A 12,286-nucleotide genomic window follows, 5' to 3' on the forward strand; every position below is an offset into this window, starting at 1 on the left:
TCTCAGTTATCTATATATGAATAGCTAAAAGAAGAAAGTTCTTTGAGATAATTCTCAAATTTGCTATATAACTTTACTTCTTGATGCCTCTACAATAGACCCAAATATAGGTACCCTGAGCTTAAATATCTTTGATTTGGGGATTTTATCACTAGCCTCAATCCTCTGAGTCACCTTATGCAGTTAAAAGTACTAGACCCTACACAATAGTAAGGTCATGCTTGTACTGACGCATCTTAATCCATTCAGGTTTTAACCATGGGTAATAAAATACTTTTTTTTTCATATTGCTAAATTTTAATAAATATTTATAGCTCAAATCTTCTTTTTTTCCTCTTTTTTTCTGGAATAATGAGAGGGTAAAGTAAAAAATCATTTCTTCTTATGAGCCTACAGGACTTCAATTATCTTGTCTGTCTATTCTTAATTCTTGTTCTTAATTCTGATAAGCTGGGGTTTCTGTTGTTTTTTTTTGTTTGTTTTGTTTTATTTTTCCTGAGCTCTTCTTTTTCTGGTAGTACCTTATCAAATACAACAAACAACAACAAATGTGTGCTATTAATAGTGTTTTCAAACTTCTTGTCCCAGAGTTAAACTTTCACGAGATACCTGACATTTTAGTATATTGCCAGGTATAGTTTTACTTTTTTCCACTACTGTATAACATTTATCATTATTTTCCAGATTCTAATATTCATATCTTCTTTGCAAACTGATGAACCATGCCAGTGGACAACCTGCTTCAGGTAGGAATATCTATTTCAATCAGGAGAGAGTTATTCTGTGATGATAATCAGCCTCAAAATCTCAGTGGCATATAGCAGCAAAGTTTTATTTCTTAGCCAATACTTATTAATGGTGCAGGGGTTGGGTACTACTGTAAAAGTCCATCTTCTTCTTGTCACTATGGCCAGCGATATCCCACATGGTATGACACTAACTAGCTTGGATCCCAGAACAAATGTAAATTGTAGAAAAGAAATAAATTATTGTTGCTTCAAGGCATGGAGGTTTGGGAAATGTTTGTTAACACATCATCAACTAGACTACTCTTACTTAGTTTATACAGAGCAAATTTTGAAGTGTCTAATTTTTCCTATAGCTGGAAAGGGAAAACATTTTGGTGTCCTTTCATATTGCTTTTCTGCCTCTCTTAATATTGGCAATATCAGTTTAGTTTTCTATAAATGTTAAGAATTTGATAGTATTATATTTCAAATCACTCCAGCTCCAATTAAAATAAATATTATCTATAATTGTTATTTCTCATAGGCAATAAGCTATATAATCCTTTCCATCTTCAAGCACAGATGGAAACACATCCATAGGCAGAATTCCTAACCATACATTCTACACTGACAGCACTAGTTATAGTATCACTATAAATTTCTATTTTAACTCTATTTTCTTGGATTAATCTTTTATGGTTATGTAACTATAAAAATGTGTAGGGCTTCCCTGGTGGCGCAGTGGTTGAGAGTTCGCCTGCCGATGCAGGGGACACGGGTTCGTGCCCCAGTCTGGGAGGATCCCACATGCCACAGAGCGGCTGGGTCCGGGAGCCATGGCTGCTGATCCTGCCCGTCCAGAGCCTGTGCTCCGCAATGGGAGAGGCCACAACAGTGAGATGTCCGCATACCACAAAAAAAAAAAAAAAAAGTTTAATTAGGTCAGAGAGAATCATTACGGTGCCTATGTAGGCATAAGCTCAGTCTTACAGAGAGCAGAGCTGGGTCTTACCCCTTTGCTGTCTTGCTGGACACTCTATTTTAGTCCAACAGTCTCCATGGATCACTCATGGAATAAAAAATCAGCTACTAGTGAAAAGCAATAGAAGTATTAAAACCGTTATTAGATTTAACCTCAGGATCTTACCAGAAAGTGAAAAAAATACTATAGAAATAAGTAGCAAATAAATATTAGTTTTGAACTTCATTTTATTAAATTAACACTTTCTTTATTCTTAAAATAATCTTGTGTGAAAAGGGTAAAAATATGTCCCAGTTTAAATGTGGGTAAACAGAATCTGTAGAGTTTGAGTTTCCTTGTATCAGAATTTATAAAATATAAAGTAGGCACTGTGTCTCATATATTCTGACTGCATGTGTTATCACACATTCTTTTTCACTCCTATCATACCCAATATTTAAAAGAACCATTATTATTTATTAGTCATTTCAAATAGAAATGTCCTGATAGTTGACTCCAATTTGGACAAATTTTAGTTGGAGAAATAGCTGCTATTCTTGCTTTCATTGGCTTTAATATGACTGCATTACTTCCTCCACCAGAGAATGTGATGTTAAAATGTATTTTTTTGTCAATATTGGCACTGACGCCTTGTCTAAACATTGTGTGTAGTAGGATCTTCTCCTTGGATTAATGATACTTGATATACTAGAATAGATTCTATAAAATTTAACAGATAAACATGCTTAAAAGAAAAACAGTATTGTCTTCCACTTATATTACACATACCCAATAAATAAAATGAAAGCAATAGAGAACAGTAGTTGTATATTTTCATAAAATATACCTCTGTAAGTCAGAATTTGTCAGAGAAACAGAAGCAATATGGGCTTATGTATATTATATATTAATGAAATACAAATATATATATATATATATATATATATATATATATATATATATAAGAGATTTACTATAAATAAATCATTATATATTAAATATAAAGAGATTTATTTTAAGGGATTGGCTCATGTGATTGTGGGGACCAGGAAGTCTGAAATCTGTAGAGCAGACCGGCTAGAATCTCTAACAGGAGCTGAGGTTGCAATCCTGAGCAAAATTTTTCTAGGAAACTTGTTTTTGCCATTATGGTCTTCAACTGATTGGATGAGGCTCATCCACATTTTTTTAGGGCAATTTCCTTTACTTATTGAACTGCTTGTCAATGTTAGAAACATCTACAAAATACCTTCACAGAAATATCTAGAATAGTGTTTGATTAAATAATTAGAATAATTATTATTACTTTATTAATTTAATTATTAGAATAATTAAATAATTAGAATCTAGGGCCTATCTATGTTGATACATAAAATCAACCATCACACCAACTATTGTGAATTGCCTCTATGTCACTTTATCTGCTCTAACAACATTTAATGGCTTATTTAGAGTTAGAAATTAGCAATTTGAATAATGGTATGAGAGGTAAGGAGCACCACCCAGTCACTGTACATTGTTTTCCTGGAGTGGGCAGCAGGGATGAACAAATTCATGCTGGTCCAGAAGGTGATGCTGGACTGGACGAATGGGAGGCTCTTCCAAGACAAGTTTGATTGTCTTTTCTACATCTACTGAAGGGAGATGAACTAGAGCACGTCAGAGCAGAGCATGCAAGACCTTACCCCCAGTTGCCGGCCAGATCCCAGAGTGCCCTACTGGGGGCTTGTCTGAGTTCCTGAGTGCCTCCTTTCCATCATAAATGGCTTTGAGGAGCTCAAGTCCTCTTTCTACAAGTCCCAGGGACCCTGGTGCCTCTGCTGGGAGGAAAAACAGCTCACAGAGCTTCTCATTATCAGTCTGTTTCAGAATAACCTGCTGCCTCGGTTGTCTGCTCATCATTGCCAGGCCATGGCTTTGGAGAAGCTCCATCACTTGCTCCAGCATCCCAAGCATGTGGAGATCCTGGGCTTCTCTGACACAGAAAGGAAGAAGTACTTCTACACGTATTTCCACAATGTTAAGCAGGCTGGTAAACTCTTCAATTTCGTGAAAAAGAAGTCCCTTTTCACTCTACGATTTGTCTCCACCATATGTTGTGTCATTTGTACTTGGTTCAAGCAGCAGTTAGAAAGTGGCAAGGGGGATTTTGAGACAGACATCCAGGATACCACAGCACTTTACATGTTCTACCTCTGAGTCTGATGCCAGGGACCTCAATTCTCCAGCCCTTGCTTTTTGGTGGCATATGGTCTCGGGAATCAGAAAATCCCATTTGAGGAGCAGGACTTCCAGAAGCATGGCTTGATGGGATGGATATCTCTTCCTCCCTCAAGGTGATCATCTTCCATAAGGACATCAACTGTGCAGTGTTCTACAGCTTCATCCACTTGAGTTTCTAGGAGCTCTTTGAGGCCATGTACTATATCCTGGATGTTGGGGAGATTGGGTCCAGCCCAGAGCAGAATGTGAGGATGCTGTTGGCTGAGTAGGGTTTTCAGAAAAGAGCTTCTTGGGACTCCCCATGTGAATGAGGAAACAAGAAGCTACCTTGAGAAAAGTCTTTGCTAGAAGGTCTCCCCTGGCATCAAGGTCGAACTATTGGAGTGAGTCCAAAGCAAATCTCAGAGTGAGGGCTCTACCTGCAGCAGGGTTTCTGGTAGCTCTTTAGCTGCTTTTATGTGATCCAGGAAGATGAATTTATCCAACAGGCCCTGAGCCACTTCCAAGTAGTCGTGGTCAGCAATATCACCACCAAGGTTTCCTCCTCCTTTTTGTGTGACGAACTGCAGGAGCATCCCAGTGCTGTACTGGTACAGGGCTGCCTACAGTGTGGATGAAGAAGATGGGTGAGATGGATTTCAGGGTCCAGATGCTATTGGCATAGTCAGCCGAGAGGAATGTTTTGTCAGACATCTACAATGAACAGCTTGTTGTTGCTCTAAGCTCTAATCCGAATCTGATAAAGCTGGTTTTGTATTGCACTGCCCTGAGAAGTTGGGGGGTGAAGCTGCTCTATCAAAGACTCAGACACCCCAAATGCAAACTGCAGAATTGAGGCTGAGGAGGTGCTGAGTTTCTATCCCTGCCTATCAGGACCTCACAGCAGCTCTGATATCCAAAAAGAATTTAATAAGGATGGACCTAAGGAGCAATGACTTGGGGTTGCCAGGCATGGAACTGCTCTGTGAGGGGCTCCAGCATCCCAAATGCAGGCTGCAGATGATTCAGTTGAGGAAGTGTCCTCTGGAGGTTGTGGCTTGACAGGACACTGCATCCTTGCTCAGCACCAAGTGCACTGGAGGATTTGAGTCTGAGGCTTTTCTGTTAAGCTTGATGCACCCAGTCATTGGCTGAGGATCTTGCAGTTGAAGATTTGCCAAGTCACTGCTGCTGCCTGTGAAGACCTGACTTCCACCCTCAGTGTGAATCAGAGCCTAGCAGAGTTGGATCTAAACTTGAATGACCTGGGGAACCCAATTGCTGCTGCTGTATGAGGGTTTCAGTCATCCAAGTAAACTCCAGACCCTCTGGTTAAGCATTTGATGGCTCAGTTCTGCAGCCTTTGAGTGTCTCTCTGCTGTGCCCTAGGTCAACCACCACCTCTGGGAGTTGTATCTGAGTTTTGAATGACCTGGGAAGCTGGGGCATATGTTTGCTGTGTGAGGGCCTGTGACACCCCACCTGCGGACTGCAGAAACTATGGCTGGATAGCTGTGGGCTCATAAGCAGAGATTTGAGGTTTTTCTTCTAGCCTGGGGATTAACCAGACAATGACAGAGTTTATCTGTCCAACAACGTGCTGGGAAACACAGGTATCAGGCTGCTATGATAGAGCCTGAGTCATCCCAGCTGCAAACTTCAAGTCCTCTGGTTATTTGGAATAAGCCTTAAGAAAATGACCCACGGAAGACTGGCAGCACTTCACCTAACAAAACCTTACTTTGCCATTGGCTGCTGAATGGTTCTATTTACTGTTTCTTCTCTTGAAGTAAGGAGGGAGGAAGATCATCCCTGGACCTGCCAATCAACATAATGATAAGGCCTGTTACTTCCTCAAGAGGCAAATTTATATGCAGAATAAATCTTTTCTGCTTGGGGTTTATGTAATCATCATGTGACTGAACTTGGAGTTTTAGTCTGAAGAATGTTGGTGCCATGGAGAGAATTTAGAGAAAGGTCTCAGATGATTCTAGAGCAGAAGCTCACAACTGAGAGTGATTTTGCTCCACCAGGGGACACTTGACAATGACAGGAGACATTGGGGTTGGGGAAGCTACTGGCATCTAGTGGGTAGAGGCCAGGAATCCTGCAAATATCCTAAAATGCACAGGGCAACTCCTACAACAAAGTACTTGGCATACATGTCAATTGTGTCAAAGTTGAAAAACCCTATTCTCAAAGATTATTGGTGCAATAAAGATACTAGAGAGTCTGGAACACTGGTGAACCTCAGAATGCTTGTTATGCCAACAGCGCCAATAACAAACCTTGCAATTTTGTTTTTCACTATGATTCTGTCCCTGGCTGGAGCCACCTGAACCATGGTTGGAATCTGTCATTGTTAGCCAACTATGGGCCAGCCAATAACTTATACCTTGCTTTGGATGAAAACATGAATGAAATCAACCAGGATTTTACTATAGGGGATTTGAGCTAGGAAACCTCAGACAAACTAATGATTGTTGGGAAACTTCACAAGAATACCATGAGCATGCCATGCTGAATCCACAGTGAAGATGTCTAGAAAGACCAAAATTTACTGGGAAGTTGAAGAAATTCGTAGAGATAAAAAATTTAGTGACCTTGTAACTTATGAAATGTTGAAAAGGAAGTAACTCAGATTCTGAAGACATCATTCCTGTGGATATCAATAAATATTCCATGATTACTCACATTAAATAAATAAAGTATGTTGATATTGAAACATGTAAATTAGCTATTTGAGTAAGACATTTATTAGGTTCTTAAAACTGAGTGTATATTTTTTTAGAAGAAACTGAACGGAATCTTCAAAATGCATACATCAAGAAATTTAATTAGCTACGAAGGTGAAAAGCGAGTTTTGTATTTACCATTTGTGTGACAGAAGTCACTGTTTTTTATTTTTGTTTCTTTTTTCACAAGGGAAGTAGATTTTCTTGTTACTGACAGTACAAGATATTTTTCCATATTTCATTTATATTTTCCCTTATCTTCATCTGATACATTTTAAAGTTATTTAAAGTGCGTCTATAACTTTTGTACTTTCAAAGATTTTAGTAAAAGTGTGGTGACATATTCTGAGTGTTCAATTTCCTTATAATACACTGAATAATGATTGGTTCTAAGAAGCAATCTGGTTCAAGAAATGGCCAACTATTTAACACTTATAGCACCTTTAAATTAGAAAATTTGTTAATTGAATTTGTGCTTTTTTAAATCTAAGTAAAATGTGTGAATCATTTCTTGTAAAATCACTTTATTATAATTATTTTGTCTTAGAAAAATGATGTAGACAATGTACTTTGTGCACATTCTGAAAATTACATACTATCATATGAAGTACAAATAAAGCCATATATTTGTATGTACACTTACAATTTTGTAGATGATAGTAATGATTTGAAAATATTAACTTGACTTCAATTTTGGTAAATTCTAATTTTGGCAAACACTAAGTCTGGCAACTTATGCTAGCATTTCATAAAAACATTTCCTCCTTCATCCATAGTTATAGCATTATAGCCAAGCACAAGATAGAGAACATTCTTTAGGCTCTCTTGCACTGAGATGTGACATTGTGACTAAGTCCTCTCTTATAGAATGAGAACAGAAATTATGTGTTTTTAACAGATTGTATTTGACTCCTCCACCCTCTCTTTTCCCCTCTCCTGAAAGAATGCAAACTATAGCAAAGTTTATGAATAAAAGAGACAAAGATGGGAGGATCTGAGTCTGTTGAGAAGATCTACTTGCTGCCCTTGATCACCTTTCCTGTATTGTTCAATGAATGATAAATAAAATTAAGGATGCTTGTGCCATACTTTTGTTATTTTTTGAGTATTTTAATGTAACTTAACTGATTTCCTATATTAATTTCCTGAGGCTGCTGTAACAAATTACCAAAAATGGGGTTGTTTAACATGTCAGAAATATATTCTCTCACAATTCTGCAGATTAGAAGTCCAAAATCAGGTTTTAGCATACTACTTTCCCCTGGAGGCTCTAGAGGAGATTTCTTCCTTGCCTTTTTCAGTTTCTGGTCTTGTAATATATCACTCCAATTCTGCCTCCATCTTTAATGTGACCTTCTTTTCTTTTTCCCTATCTCACTTTCGTGTGCTTCTTTATAAGGATTCTTATCATTGAATTTAGGAGAATAATCTCACCTCAAGATCTTAATCTAATTAAATTGGCAAAGTACGCTTTTTTCTAAATAATATTATTCAGATGTTCTTAGGGTTAGGATATAGACATTCAATCTACTACAGTACCTTTAAGAAATGTTATGGGATTTTGTATTTTTTTCCACTCTGTAGTTGCACTATCTATAATGTATTGTATAGATCATATAAACATTCAATAAAGAATGCTTAAGTCTTTAAGTGGAGCCTTTCACAATTTTGTGTATCAGTTACAAATGGGAGTTCATAGTTTCTAATTTAACTGACATTAAAGTAAGATTTATCTGTAATGAATGAAATTAGAAAAATAGCAAATAAAAAAGTAAATAATTGAATTTTAAGTCTGTTTTTTTACTTTCTTTTCTTTCTAGGAATGAGAGATTTACGTAAAAAGAGATTAAAATGCCAACAATTCCACTGCAGAAGTGGATCACTATAACATGATGTTAGAATGGAACTCTTTGTACCTCAGTTTCAGCTGAAATGCAATAAGAACCAAGAATTCTTGAGACAGAAAATGAAAAAAAACAAATAAAGGAGGGGAATCGCTAAAGAGGATTTAGTTTGAAAAGAAGTCTTTGTGGCTTTCTCCAGAATAAGAACAGGAGATAGGGTTGAAATAATGCAATTTCTAATTCAACTATAATGAATAGGCTTTAACAGAGCAATTCAGAGCATGTGCTATGTGCTCTGGAAATTGAAGGACAAGAAGGATTATTTCCTGACCCATGCTTGGGAAAGATCAAATTACCTGTAGGGTAGCAGGGTAAATGCCGCATCTGCCAAATAACTGTTCTTCCTTCTGGGAGTGATTAATAAGTGTATGAATACCAGTGAGTTCTTGCAGTAGTGTCAGCCTGACCTCATTTTAGAATGGAGTCTGCCCAAGAGGGAAGTCTGACATAGTAAAGAATCCCAGCAGTAAGAGAGTTACTGAGGAATGAACTGCTGTGGAAGCAGAGGCACGGTCCACACAATTAGAAGGGTCTGGAGGGGTCAGACTCTGAAGAAACCACAAAAACATCCACAGGACAAAGTCATTCTTAAACTTCTGCCACATCTAGAGTGCATCAAGCTTCTTACAGGATTTCAAGTAGATTAAGAATTGCCTGTGTATCAATCTAACTTCTCCTCCTCCTGCTCTGAGAAAGGGGATGGGAGCTGTGAATGAGAAAGAAAAGCAAAGGTCCATGGCCCTTCCCAGGAAGGAGGTAGCAAGCCTACAATAAGCACCAACTGGGAAATGAGGGTGGGGTGGGGGATTTACTGCAAATGAATACAGTTTTCTGTTAAAAAATGTATTTATAACACAAGAATTTGTTCATGCACATTTGATAATCAGGTGAATAAAACCACAAAAATTGGAAATCATGTTAGCTGTTAATTTTCTCTAAGCTACCAAGCAACACTAGATGTAGGGAAGTGAATACTTCCTAGTCCTTCTCTTCCCCTTTCACTGACTTATCTGTAACCATCCACTCCAACAGTGAGAAAATCTAGCTTCCACCTTCCACCCTGAATTTACTTAGTTGTTTAAATCTAGTATGATATATAGTCATTTCCAAATTGTTAATTCATACCCCCATGGAAAACACCTTTCTCAACCAGACTGCAGTACTGGTGTGGAGTTCCCTTTGCTTTTGTTTTTTTTATACTCCACTCAATTCCAAAGTTAATTAAGTTGACTCCTTTTTATCTTACACTATTTGGTGAGATTGTTTCATACATTTATAAGGCAGTTAGGTTTTTCTTTTTGGTCACATTCTTTATTCCATTCTGGAAACCTCTGACTTCCTTAATTAAAAACAAAAAAACAAAAAAACACACACACACACATTAAAGTCCATTCATTGTGCTTTAAATTTCTGTAGATGGGTTAGGATCATGTATATCCAGTTACAATATCACAATATTTTAACTGGATATATATATATATATATATATATATATATATATATATCACAATGCACAATATTTTTAAAATAAAAGTCCTTTTCACTGTCTTATAAATAGAATTCCTCTTTGCTTTACCTATTCGATATATTCCTTCCAACTCCTGACAACCACTGATGTGTTTATTATCCCAGCAGCTTTTAATTTTTCCATAATGTCATATAAATGGAATCATACAGTATTCAGCCTTTCAGACTGGCTTATTTCACTTAGCAGTGAACATTTAAGATTAACCCATATCCTTGTGTGGGTTTATTAAGTTAACCCTTTTTAAATTGCTGAGTAATACTTCACTATACATATGTACTCTTGTTTGGTTTTTGTTGTTGTTTTTGTTTGTTTTTTAACTTACTCACCTATTGAAGGGCATATTGGTTTATTCCAACTAGTGATAATTATGATTTAAATTGCTATAAACTTTCAGATTTTTGTGTGGACATACATTTTCAAATCAGTTGGATAAATATCTACAAGCATGATTGCTGGATCACAGGTTAAGACAAAATTGAGCCTTCTAAGAAACTGCCAAACTGTCTTCCAAAGTGGGAGAACAAATTTGCATTCCCAGTGAATGAGAGTTTCTGTTACTTCACATTCATGTCAGAAACTAATATTGTCAGATTTAGGAAGTTATCAATTCTAGTTGGTCTATACTAGTATCTCATTGTTTTAATTTGGAATTTAATGACAAAAGATATTGAGCAACTTTTCATATGCTTCTTTGTCATCTGTATATCATTGATATCTTGGTGAGATTTTTTTCAGCTGATTTGCCCATTTTTAACTAGAATTTTAAATTTCTTATTGTGGAATTTTAAGAATTGTTTTTGCATTTTTGAATGTGTGCCTGTATTAGAGTTTTTCAGAGAAATAGACCTGTAGAATATAGGAGATAATGATAGATAGATAGATAATAGATGGATGGATAGGTAGATAGATAGATATAAAGGAGATTTATTAACCATAATTGATCTCATGCAATTATGGAGACTGAAGAGTCCTACAATATGCCAAGTTCAAGCTTGATACACAGGAAAACTGGGAGGTTGTAATTCAATACGAATTTGAAGGCCTGAGAACCAGGGGAGCCACTGGTATGAAACCCATTCCAAGGGACAGAGAAGAAATGAGATGCCCCATCTCAAATGCTGAGGCAGAAAAAAAGCGCTGAATTTCTCCTTCCACATTTTGATCTATTCAGGCCCTCATCTGATTGGATGAGGACTCACTGGGGAGGTCAATATACTGAGTCCACCAATTCAAATGACAATCTCATCTGAAAACACCCTCACAAACATTCCTAGATATAATGTTAGAAAGTGCTATTTTGCCAATAGCACACATTTTATTACTAAGTCTTATGGGAATTATTGAAAGTATTGTGTCTTCTCAAACTTTTTTCATCTTCTTCAGTATTGTTTTGGTTATTCCAAGTCTTTTGGCTTACCATAGAATTAGCTGTATAGAAATAGAGAAGCTATTTGCCAGGTAAAACAGCTTCTTAGGAATCATTAGAGTGTTTGAAAGGGGAAGAAATTATATATTTATATTTATATATATATATTTATATTTTTATAAATATATTATAAATATATAAATATATTTATAATATATTTATAATCATGTATATTTGGAGTCTGGAATAGGTTTTTATGCAAAATATTTTGGCAAACTTATCTAACCACTTAATACTAAGTATGAAAAAAGTAAACCATAATAGATTCTAGTAATCTATGATAAAGCTAAAAGTACATGCTAAAATTAATACAATACCTTCATTACTCTGAAACATATTCCCTTAGTTGATTTGCTAGAGTGTGTCCTGTAACAACCAGGGACTTTGGAAGTAAATATATTTCCTGTCCTGACTTAGTCATCATGGCACTGGGAGAACTTGGAGACATTTAATTCTGAGTTCCCCATATTTAAATGCAATTAATATTGCACACACTCAGCCAAATGTTTTAAGCATAATTCAGTTATATTTTACATTTTAATACTAAAGAAAATTAAAACTATATCTTAATGTAAAAATTAATGTGGACATCATACTCTCATGAATTTACAAGTAGATAAATTAAATCTCAGTGTTGGTTCTACCCCAGGAAGGAAAGTTGATAAATGATTAAAAATTATTAGTGATAATTCTTACACAAGAACTGTGAATTTGCTTAACTTGAATCAGGGATTCAAGTTAAATTCAAGTTAAACTGTGAATTTGCTTAACTTGAATCTGGGATTCTTTAATGTTTTGTTTT

The 12,286-nt window shown here is 36.2% G+C and overlaps 2 pseudogenes across 2 annotated transcripts; both read left to right on the forward strand.

The window, feature by feature from the left end:
- The first annotated feature begins 722 nt into the window (after nt 1–722).
- LOC308604873 (NACHT, LRR and PYD domains-containing protein 12-like) lies at nt 723–3,888 on the forward strand (annotated as a pseudogene). The gene is made up of 2 exons: nt 723–746; nt 3,220–3,888. The product of its transcript is annotated as an NACHT, LRR and PYD domains-containing protein 12-like (transcript).
- A 218-nt stretch (nt 3,889–4,106) lies between these two features.
- Nucleotides 4,107–5,650, forward strand: LOC308604874 (NACHT, LRR and PYD domains-containing protein 12-like; annotated as a pseudogene). Its single transcript has 4 exons — nt 4,107–4,157; nt 4,380–4,502; nt 4,577–5,164; nt 5,332–5,650. The product of its transcript is annotated as an NACHT, LRR and PYD domains-containing protein 12-like (transcript).
- Nucleotides 5,651–12,286: the final 6,636 nt, after the last annotated feature.

The sequence above is a fragment of the Mesoplodon bidens genome, assembly GCF_964165515.1.
Source record: "Mesoplodon bidens genome assembly, chromosome: 17".
In the NCBI taxonomy this organism is placed as follows: Eukaryota; Metazoa; Chordata; class Mammalia; order Artiodactyla; family Ziphiidae; genus Mesoplodon; species Mesoplodon bidens.